Below are 8,938 nucleotides of genomic sequence, written 5' to 3'. Positions count from 1 at the left end.
GCTAATCCGCCACCTTGCGGTGCCGGCACACTGGGTTCTAGTCCCAGTCGGGGCGCCGGATTCTGTCCCAGTTGCCCCTCTTCCAGGCCAGCTCTCTGCTGTGGCCCAGGAGTGCAGTGGAGGATGGCCCAAGTGCTTGGGCCCTGCACCCCATGGGAGACCAGGATAAGCTCCTGCCTTCGGATCAGCACGGTGCGCCAGCTGCAGCGCGCTGGCTTCGGCAGCCATTGGAGGGTGGACCAACGGCAAAGGAAGACGTTTCTCTCTGTCTCTCTCTCTCACTGTCCACTCTGCCTGTCAAAAAAATAAAAAATAAATAAATAAAACTGACCCACCTTTTCTCTGTAGGTCGTATTTCCCCCTTTTATACTCTCAGTGTCACTATGCTAGTTGAGGTAACAATTTTCCATCCCTTTTGTGTGTTGCCACAGTAATTTTTAAATAGTGTTTCTCTCTTCTGATTTCTAAAAAAATTAACTGTCTTCTCTGTTTAGATATTTTTAATCACTTATGTTATATATATATGCTGCCTCCTGCCCGCCCCCTCCAGCCCCTCCTGGTTCCAGGCGCCCCTCCTGTGCTTGTGTCCATGCACGTGAAAGCACGCGTGTCCCTCTCCCCCTTGCTCACGGGTTGGTCTGGTGGCAGGGGCCCTGAGGGAGGTGGAGACACTTAGAGGATGGAAAGCATAGTCTGGGCGTGCAGAAGGCTAACAAGGGAGGCAGAGCTGGCTTTGACCTGTAACGGGGAGGCACGAGCCAGTTCCCAAACGGGCTTCCATTTTCCGTGGAGGCAAGTGCAGGTGACAGCCGCTGGCCCCTTGGTCTGTTTATGTGAAACCAGTTCCCGCAGCCCTTGTGGTCTCTCTCTATTGTTACTACAGTTTTTCTTTTCGTTGTTATTTGGGGTTCCTTGTGTTCTGTCTCTCTCTCCGACTCTCCACGCCAGACCCGCAGTGCTGTGGGGAGGAGCCGTGACTAACCAGGCCGCGGTGAGATGTAGCAGGAATCGCTCCCAGCAAGCCGCGGGGCCGGGGCTGCCGCCGCAGTAATCACTATGGAGTTAAAGCTTTATTTAGCCTTGATCTGTGCCCCCGCCCCCGTATATGGTCTTGCCACATTTTATTAGTGAGGTTGAGAGATGTATTACTTGTTCGTTGTTCTCGTCCCCTCCCCGAGTATTAAACTGTGAAGTTTGTGATTTGTTTAAACTCTGGGTGAATCGTAGCTTGCTTTGCATGTCCAGCTAATTTGTTTCCATACATTTTGTTTGATTATTCTCTCTCTCCTTCTCTCAAGGCTTTTACAAAAAAAAATATATATATATATATGTGTGTGTGTATATATATGGATCTTCTGAAAAGTTTTTTGAGGTGCAAGTTTTTTTTTGTTTGTTTGTTTTTTGTTTTTTGTTTTTTCTCTCTGATTAATGGACACGATGCTGAGAGTCAATCACTACAGGAGGAAGCGTCTGGCTGTGAGAGCGAAGTCCCCAGGGCGGTCTCGCACGCAGCTCGGTTGCCCATTCAGAAAGATTCGTCAGACGTTCGTCTCTTTCCTCTCCCCTCTCTCTTCAAGAAGGAAGTTGATCCTATTGATTTCAGCCCATGCATTAAACAGGAAACAATAATAAATGTGTAGAATTCATATTTTTCTAAAGGGAACTTAAAAAACTGCTGCTACACGTTATGTACAAAACTGGTTTATGCCACATGAACAGAGAATCACAAGTTTGGTTTTGGTACTTTTTGTTCCTCTTTGTATTCAGTTGTATAGAACTTCCAGATTCAGAATGAAAAGAAAGCTGTTCTGTATCAAACCATCTAAAGCAATAAATGTTATATTTTAAAAACGGAAAAAAAAAGGTTAAAATTCCTTACACTGCCATGAGGTTTTTTTATATTCTAATTTTTTGTTTGTTTTTGTTTGTTTTACAGGCAGAGTGGACATTGTGAGAGAGAGAGAGACAGACAGAAAGGACTTCCTTTTTGCCGTTGGTTCACCTTCCAACAGCCGCCGCAGCCAGCGCACTGCGGCCGGCGCACCACGCTGATCCGAAGCCAGGAGCCAGGTGCTTCTCCTGGTCTCCCATGCAGGTGCAGGGCCCAAGGGCTTGGGTGATCCTCCACTGCACTCCCGGGCCACAGCAGAGAACTGGACTGGAAGAGGTGCAAGCAGGACAGAAATCCAGCTCCTGGACTGGGACTAGATCCCCGTGTGCTGGCACCACAGGTGGAGAATTAGCCTATTGAGCCGCAGTGCCGGCCTTATATTCTAATTTTATATTTGCTCTATTTCATTGTTATTTCAGGAACTGTGAAGGGAGTGCATGGTGATTTTTTCTATTTTTTATTTTCTGGGATTTTTTCTTAGCTCTGGTGTCTTATTGACTCACTTTTCTTGAGCATTGTGGTTATCTTCTCCTTAGTTATCAAAGATAGCAATAGCCCTGATCTCTTTTTAAGCAAGAAAAGAAAAGCATTAAAAGACAGAGCATGTAGTTCACTTGGTCAGATGACTTTCCTGACCTCCTGTGGTTTGTCTTGGTCTTTGCTGTACAATTCTCTTTCCTCATTAATTTCTTCATCTTCCCATTACTCAGCAAAAGAGTGATTCCACAGCCATTTTCCTGTATTGATTGGGACTCAGAGTAAGTAAGACGAAAAGTGGAGGGGTTCAAGAAGCTAATGTTAAATGCTGTGTAGGTAAAAGATTCTGGGAAATTCTCTAAACAAGCAGATTATTCCATATGTAAAGTTACTGGGACTGTAAGTAACTGTAGAATCTTCTGCACAGTATATCAGGTGCTGTACTATCATGATCTGTATGATAAGATGTAAAAGCACTTATTTTCTGTGTGTCTGTATATCAATAAATTCTGATGGATCAATTAAAATTCACATATTTTACAGAATTACTTCATCCATTTCTTTTAATTTAAAGAAACATCATTTTGGAGGGTTGGCGCTGTGGCTCAATGGGTTGACACCCTGGCCTGGAGCGCCGACATCCCATATAGGCATAGGTTCTAGTCCCAGCTTCTCTTCTTCTGATCCAGCTCTCTGCTGTGGCCTGAGATGGCAGTGGAGGATGGTCCAAGTCCTTAGGCCCCTGTACCCACATGGGAGACCCGTAGGAGGCTCCTGTCTCCTGGCTTTGGATTGGCACAGCTCTGGCCATTGTGGTCATCTGGGGAGTGAGCCAACGGATGGAAGACCTCTCTCTCTGTCTCTACCTCTCTCTGTGTCCCTGTCTTTCAAATAAATAGAATAAATCTTAAAAGAAAGAGAAATATCATTTTCACTTTTATGGAAAGGGGAATAACTGCTGTACAATGAAAAGGAAATTCCCTCATCAATAAAACTTAAAAATATTCAGAAATCATTTACTGGAATATAGTATGTTCTTATGTGTTTGATTATAGATGACACAAATACACTATCTATATTCTGTTTTGGTTAAAATTTCTGCATGTGTGACTTCATTTTTTCCTTATAACCCCAATTCTTTTAGTATCATAAGATGGAAAATGAGTTCTATATAGGCCCCAATATAGGTTATTATTGGCAAGGACTTGTTTAGTTTTCCTGCTCTAAATATTCAAATGTTATAACTTTAGAAAGAAATATATTTATTTACTATACTAATGCCTTTCTAAAAATTTTGTAAATCTCTATCTTCCTTTGTATATACTGATAATACTTCTGTTACGCTGCTGGAATTTACAGTTGTGTGTAATGCTGAAGAACTGAAACTGTCTTGTTCACAGCTTACAGGACTGAGCATGGCAACTTTACTGGAAGCAAGGTATATACCCTACATACATTATATGACTCTTGCAAAAGCATATATTGATACATAAAAGTCAAGTAAGTGTAAATTATGATGCTTTCTTAGGTGAAAAGAAGTCAATAAATGCTAATGATTTAAGAGTCACAGGCATTTAGAATTAGAGGGATCTTATAATACAGCAATACACAATTCTTCTTAAGTGCTGAAACTTAACTGAAAAGTGATTGCTGTTAAATATAAGAGTGGGAATAAGAGAGGAAAGAGATGTGCAATTCGGGACATGCTCAAGCTGACTTACCTCAAACAGTAGAGTTAGAAACATACCAGGGGATTCGAATTCAATCCCATCGAGGTGGCATGTACCAATGCCATCTCACTAGTCCCACTGATCAATTTCTGTTCACAATTGATCATAATGATAGGACTAAGAACCAAAGGGATCACATAAACAAGAATAGTGTCTGCAAATACTAGCTGATAGAATCAAAAAGGGAGAGAATGGTCCAACATGGGAAGTGAGATACACAGCAGACCCATAGAATGGCAAATGTCCTAACAGCACTCTGGCCTCAGAATCAGCCCTTAAGGCATGCGGATCCGGCTGAAATGCCTATGAGAGTATTTCAGGCATGGAAAGCTAAGACACTCTGGGGGAAAAAAAAACCTAAATGAAAGATCTCCGTGAGTGAGATCCCAGTGGAAAGAATGGGTCATCAAAGAAGGAGGTACCTTTCTCTGAAGGGAGGAGAGAACTTCCACTTTGACCATGGCCTTGTCTAAATATGATCAGAGTCAGTGAACTCAGGGGGCTTCCATAGCCTTGGCAGCTCATGACAAGAGCCTAGGGTGATTACTGATGCCATAAACAAGAGTGTCAATTTGTTAAGTCAACAACAGGAGTCACTGTGCACTTACTCCTCATGTAGGATCTTTGTCCTTAGTGTGCTGTACATTGAGATTTAATGCTATAACTAGTACTCAAACAGTATTTTTCACTTTATGTTTCTGTGTGGGAGCAAACTGTTGAAATCTTTACTTAATGTATGCTAAACTGATCTTCTGTATATAAAGAGAATCGAAAATGAATCTTGATGTGAATGGAAGGGGAGAGGGATTGGATAAGGGGAGGGTTGCGGTTTGGAGGGACGTTATGGGGGGGAAGCCATTGTCATCCATATTCTGTACTTTGGAAATTTATATTCATCAAATAAAAGTTAAAAAAGAAAACAAAACAAAACAAAAAATAATAACATTTATACATTTATTTTTAATATGAGGTCAAAATATTTTATTGAGTATAAAGTTAATGGTAAGAAAATTTAGAGTATTTTCATGAACATATAAATTTCATATTAGACTTCTTAATGTCAGTTTGCATTTTAAAGCTTATTGCCTAGTTTATTTCTATAAATAATGTACTTGGTCCCCTGTGCACAGAAGAAGCTGCTGGCTCCTAGCTTCAGACAGGCCCAGCTCTGTCCATTGAAGCTATTTGGGTAATGAACCAGTAGATGGAGTCTCTCTCTCTCTCTCTCTCTCTCTCTCTCTCTAATAAAATTAAAAATAAAAAGTTTTATTCTATCTATTTGAATAGCAGAATGATGGGAAGGGAGGAAGGGAGAGAGAAAAACTGATCATCCATCATCCATCCATCCTCAAATGGCTGCAACAGTTAGGTTGAGCCAGACTGAAACCAGGAGCCAGAAACTCAATGATCTGGGTCACCCATGGGGTGATAGGAGCAAAAGTATTTAAGTCATTTTCCACTGCTTCCCCAGGCACATTAGCAGGGAGCTGGAATAGAAGTGGAGTAGCTGAGACTTAGAGGTAGTAGCTCACCACACCAGTACCACAGCACTGATCTCATTTTCCTTAGAGATTTATTTAGTTGAAAGGAGGCTGACAGAGAGAAGGAGAGACAGAGTGAGAACTAACAGATTCTTAATCATTTCCAGGGTTCAATATAAAGAAAATTATTTGCAGTTTGGAGCTGACATTGTGGCTCAACATGTTCAACCACTGCCTGTGATGCCAGCACCACATAAACATGCCAATTAATTTGGTTATTTACTTGGCAGTATGAAATATCTGAATATTTGAAAATTTTGAATCGTATTAATTCAATTGGGTTTTAAGATAAGATGTTATATCATATTTTAGCTCTTATAATGTTTTAAGTGATGATATTTTAAAGGCTTTTTCTGTGTTCTATCAATAATGATAATGGTTTGTTTTTTACAGTGACCATAGGATTACCATTTAAGGCAGTATTAGGTAAGAATACTCAACAGAATAATTTCCCAATGAATTATAGTATATTAGGATATTTTTAAATTGAAAAAAATAGGATTTCTTTCAGAGCTCATACATAAGTTATATTCAATATTGAAGATATTTACACTTTTATCACTTTGATTTAATTATTTGGCAAACTAAGTGATAATAATTATATACTATTACAGCTTTTTTAAATTGAAGACATTTAATGATGAAATAATATTTGTTTTAATTTCCGTACTCAAAATCTCAGAGAAAGTATTTCATTATTTATCAAATTCAGGAAAGTGTCATACCTAATATGGAAAAATTAGTGTGTAATAAAATGGAGTTTTTCTCATGTTTTCTTGGAAGTCTCATAGAAAAACTTTTAATTACATCAATCAAAATTTTCTCAGCCTTGTAAATTCTGGAAATCATTAGGTATTCTTTGCTGTTCCTACTTAATATTACCATACATTAGAACCAATGGGATATTTAACTATTTTTTAAAAATAAAATTGAGGATCTGGCATTTGGTATAGCTAGTTAAGCCACCACCTGCAATGCCATCATCCTATATGGATGCTGGTTTGTGCCTCAGCTGCCCCACTTCTGATCCAGATCCCTGACAATGCATCTAGAAAGTAGCAGAAGATGACCCAAGTTCATGAGACCCTGCCACCCATGTGGCACCCAGAAGTTCCTGGCTCTTAGCTTAAGCCTGGCCCAGCCTTGGGTGTTACAGTCATCTAGGAAGTGAATCAGCAGATGGGAGCACGCTCTCTCTCTCTTTTCCTTCTCCTTCTCCTTCTTCTCCTTCTGTAACTCTGCCTTTCAAATAAATAAATCTTTAAACCTAAAGAAAACAAAAATACTTTTTGCAAGTTTTCTTAAATGGCATATTTAATTATAAAGATTCCAGCAATGGATAGAAAAATCATAATATCATAACAAGTCGTGCCAAATATACGTATTTGGAAGCATAAGATGTAGGTATATTTTTGAAAGAATAAATAAATATGGAACAAATTATTCAAAGACTCTGTTTTCTTTCTTTTTTCTGTTTTCTTTCCTCTTCTTTACCCAGCCTCCATCTTTGAAGCCTGACACCATTTTACTGATGCTGGAAGAAGAAATGGGAAATTTCTAACAGAAGTCTGTATTTAATGTCATTAGCTTTGGTAGAACACTACTAAATATATAATTAATATTTTAAGTTATAACAATTGTAAAACATAAAAATAAAAATACTATACCCTTAGGTTAAATGAATTGGGATAAATAAGTGCATTTCCTCTAGCTACCTCCCCTATACCTGTAGAGATTAGCATTAGGACATTTAAGAAGCCATATTGTGCTGGAGCAGAGAGAAGAGGAAAGAAACAAACAGAAGTCAGGAGATGTTAATAGTTTTGGATGTTGGGAGGAACAGCTAAACAGAATTCTATAATTAATTTAGAATGTTTGATCCAAATTTGTGAGGGCTGTGGTGAGTGCTTGGATTTAAGGAGCATAAACTCTTATTCCTTTCAACAACCTTATTCAACAACATGATTGCTGATTCTTCATTCTAACAGAAGATTTAGAGATTTGCTCTCAGGAGAGCTAGACAAAGAAAGTCCTCATAGAGGACTGCACTATCAAAGATGAGACACTATTTTCAACACATTTATCTCCAGAGAATTGGTTTAAATAGATGATGTGACCTATACTGACTGATGTTTGGACATCCTCCAACAACGGATCTCAGGTTCTACATAGTCCCCTACAGTGGGTTAGCCATATGACAACCCTACATAGAATTTATAAACAGGTGTGTGTGTGTGTGTGTGTTCACTTTTAACTGTTTACAGAATCCCTTTCTGCTTGGAAAATAACCTATTAAAGTGAAATTTTGGCATTAACCTTATTTACTATGTCTAGTCAACTCTGCACCTCATTGAAAAGTGCTCTGGAGATCCAGAGGTGTTCTTTTTTATAATTCCCTTTCTAGTATTTTCACCATTTGAAATTTATAGATATCCAACTATAATGAGATCATTTTCAGGTAGAATCACATAGTTGTGCTCCTTATAGATGTTTTATTTTCTCTTTCTATTTAATAGTACTTAATTCTGGAAATTAAGCATTATCTGAAATGCTTTCAAAATTGGCAGCAATATTTCTTGCTCAAGATCATAGTTCATAATAGTATGTGTGTAGATATTTGTAATATTTTACTATTCTAACTAGTTTCCTACTTGTTTGCTACTTTCATAGAAGTTAGGATTAGAAGAATAGCATCTAACTGAGAAGTAGTGAATTTAAGTAATTTGCTTCATGTTATGTGCATAAATATGATTGCATTGTACATTAATTTCTATGGCCTCTGTTTTATCAAAGCGCTGTATTCTATTTACTAAAATTTGTAGTTATTCTCTTGTTTCATCTTTAATTAATTTTCAAAAAAATCACCTTATGTTTGTTTTTACCTACGGAAACTATGCTTAAGAATAAAAAACAAAAACTTAAAGATAATTTACATAAACATTTAGATAGTTCTGTAGCTTATTTCCTTTCAGATATTTTTCATAGTCTACCATGTAAGGTTTAGTTGAAAGTGTTTTATTGTGTATTTGCAGTTCTAATCCTTGATATCTCAATTCTTTATATGATTTATTTAACATGCCTTAATTACTGCCATATGCCATCTGCTGAGGCCACTGAGCAAGAAAATAATCCTCTTGGAGGCTTCAAAACTGATGGTATCTTATGATAAGTACTCAAACATCTTTTTGCTCTTAGAGTACAAAAGAGTCACCCTAACTAGTCTCCGGTCAGGAAAGGCTTCTTAGAAGAAAGTAATGTCTAGACTGGTCTTTAAGAATGAAGTGCAATTCACTAAGAAA

At 38.4% G+C, this 8,938-nt stretch overlaps 1 long non-coding RNA gene across 1 annotated transcript; it reads left to right on the top strand.

The window, feature by feature from the left end:
* The first annotated feature begins 1,434 nt into the window (after window positions 1–1,434).
* LOC103345653 (uncharacterized) lies at window positions 1,435–8,679 on the top strand. Its single transcript, XR_011381163.1, has 3 exons — window positions 1,435–3,806; window positions 6,033–6,065; window positions 7,138–8,679. It is a non-coding gene; the product is annotated as an uncharacterized lncRNA (long non-coding RNA).
* The last annotated feature ends 259 nt before the right edge of the window (window positions 8,680–8,938 follow it).

The sequence above is a fragment of the Oryctolagus cuniculus genome, chromosome 12 (assembly GCF_964237555.1).
Source record: "Oryctolagus cuniculus chromosome 12, mOryCun1.1, whole genome shotgun sequence".
In the NCBI taxonomy this organism is placed as follows: Eukaryota; Metazoa; Chordata; class Mammalia; order Lagomorpha; family Leporidae; genus Oryctolagus; species Oryctolagus cuniculus.
The sequence above is the reverse complement of the archived record's forward strand: the minus strand, read 5'-3'. Positions and strand labels throughout refer to the sequence as shown.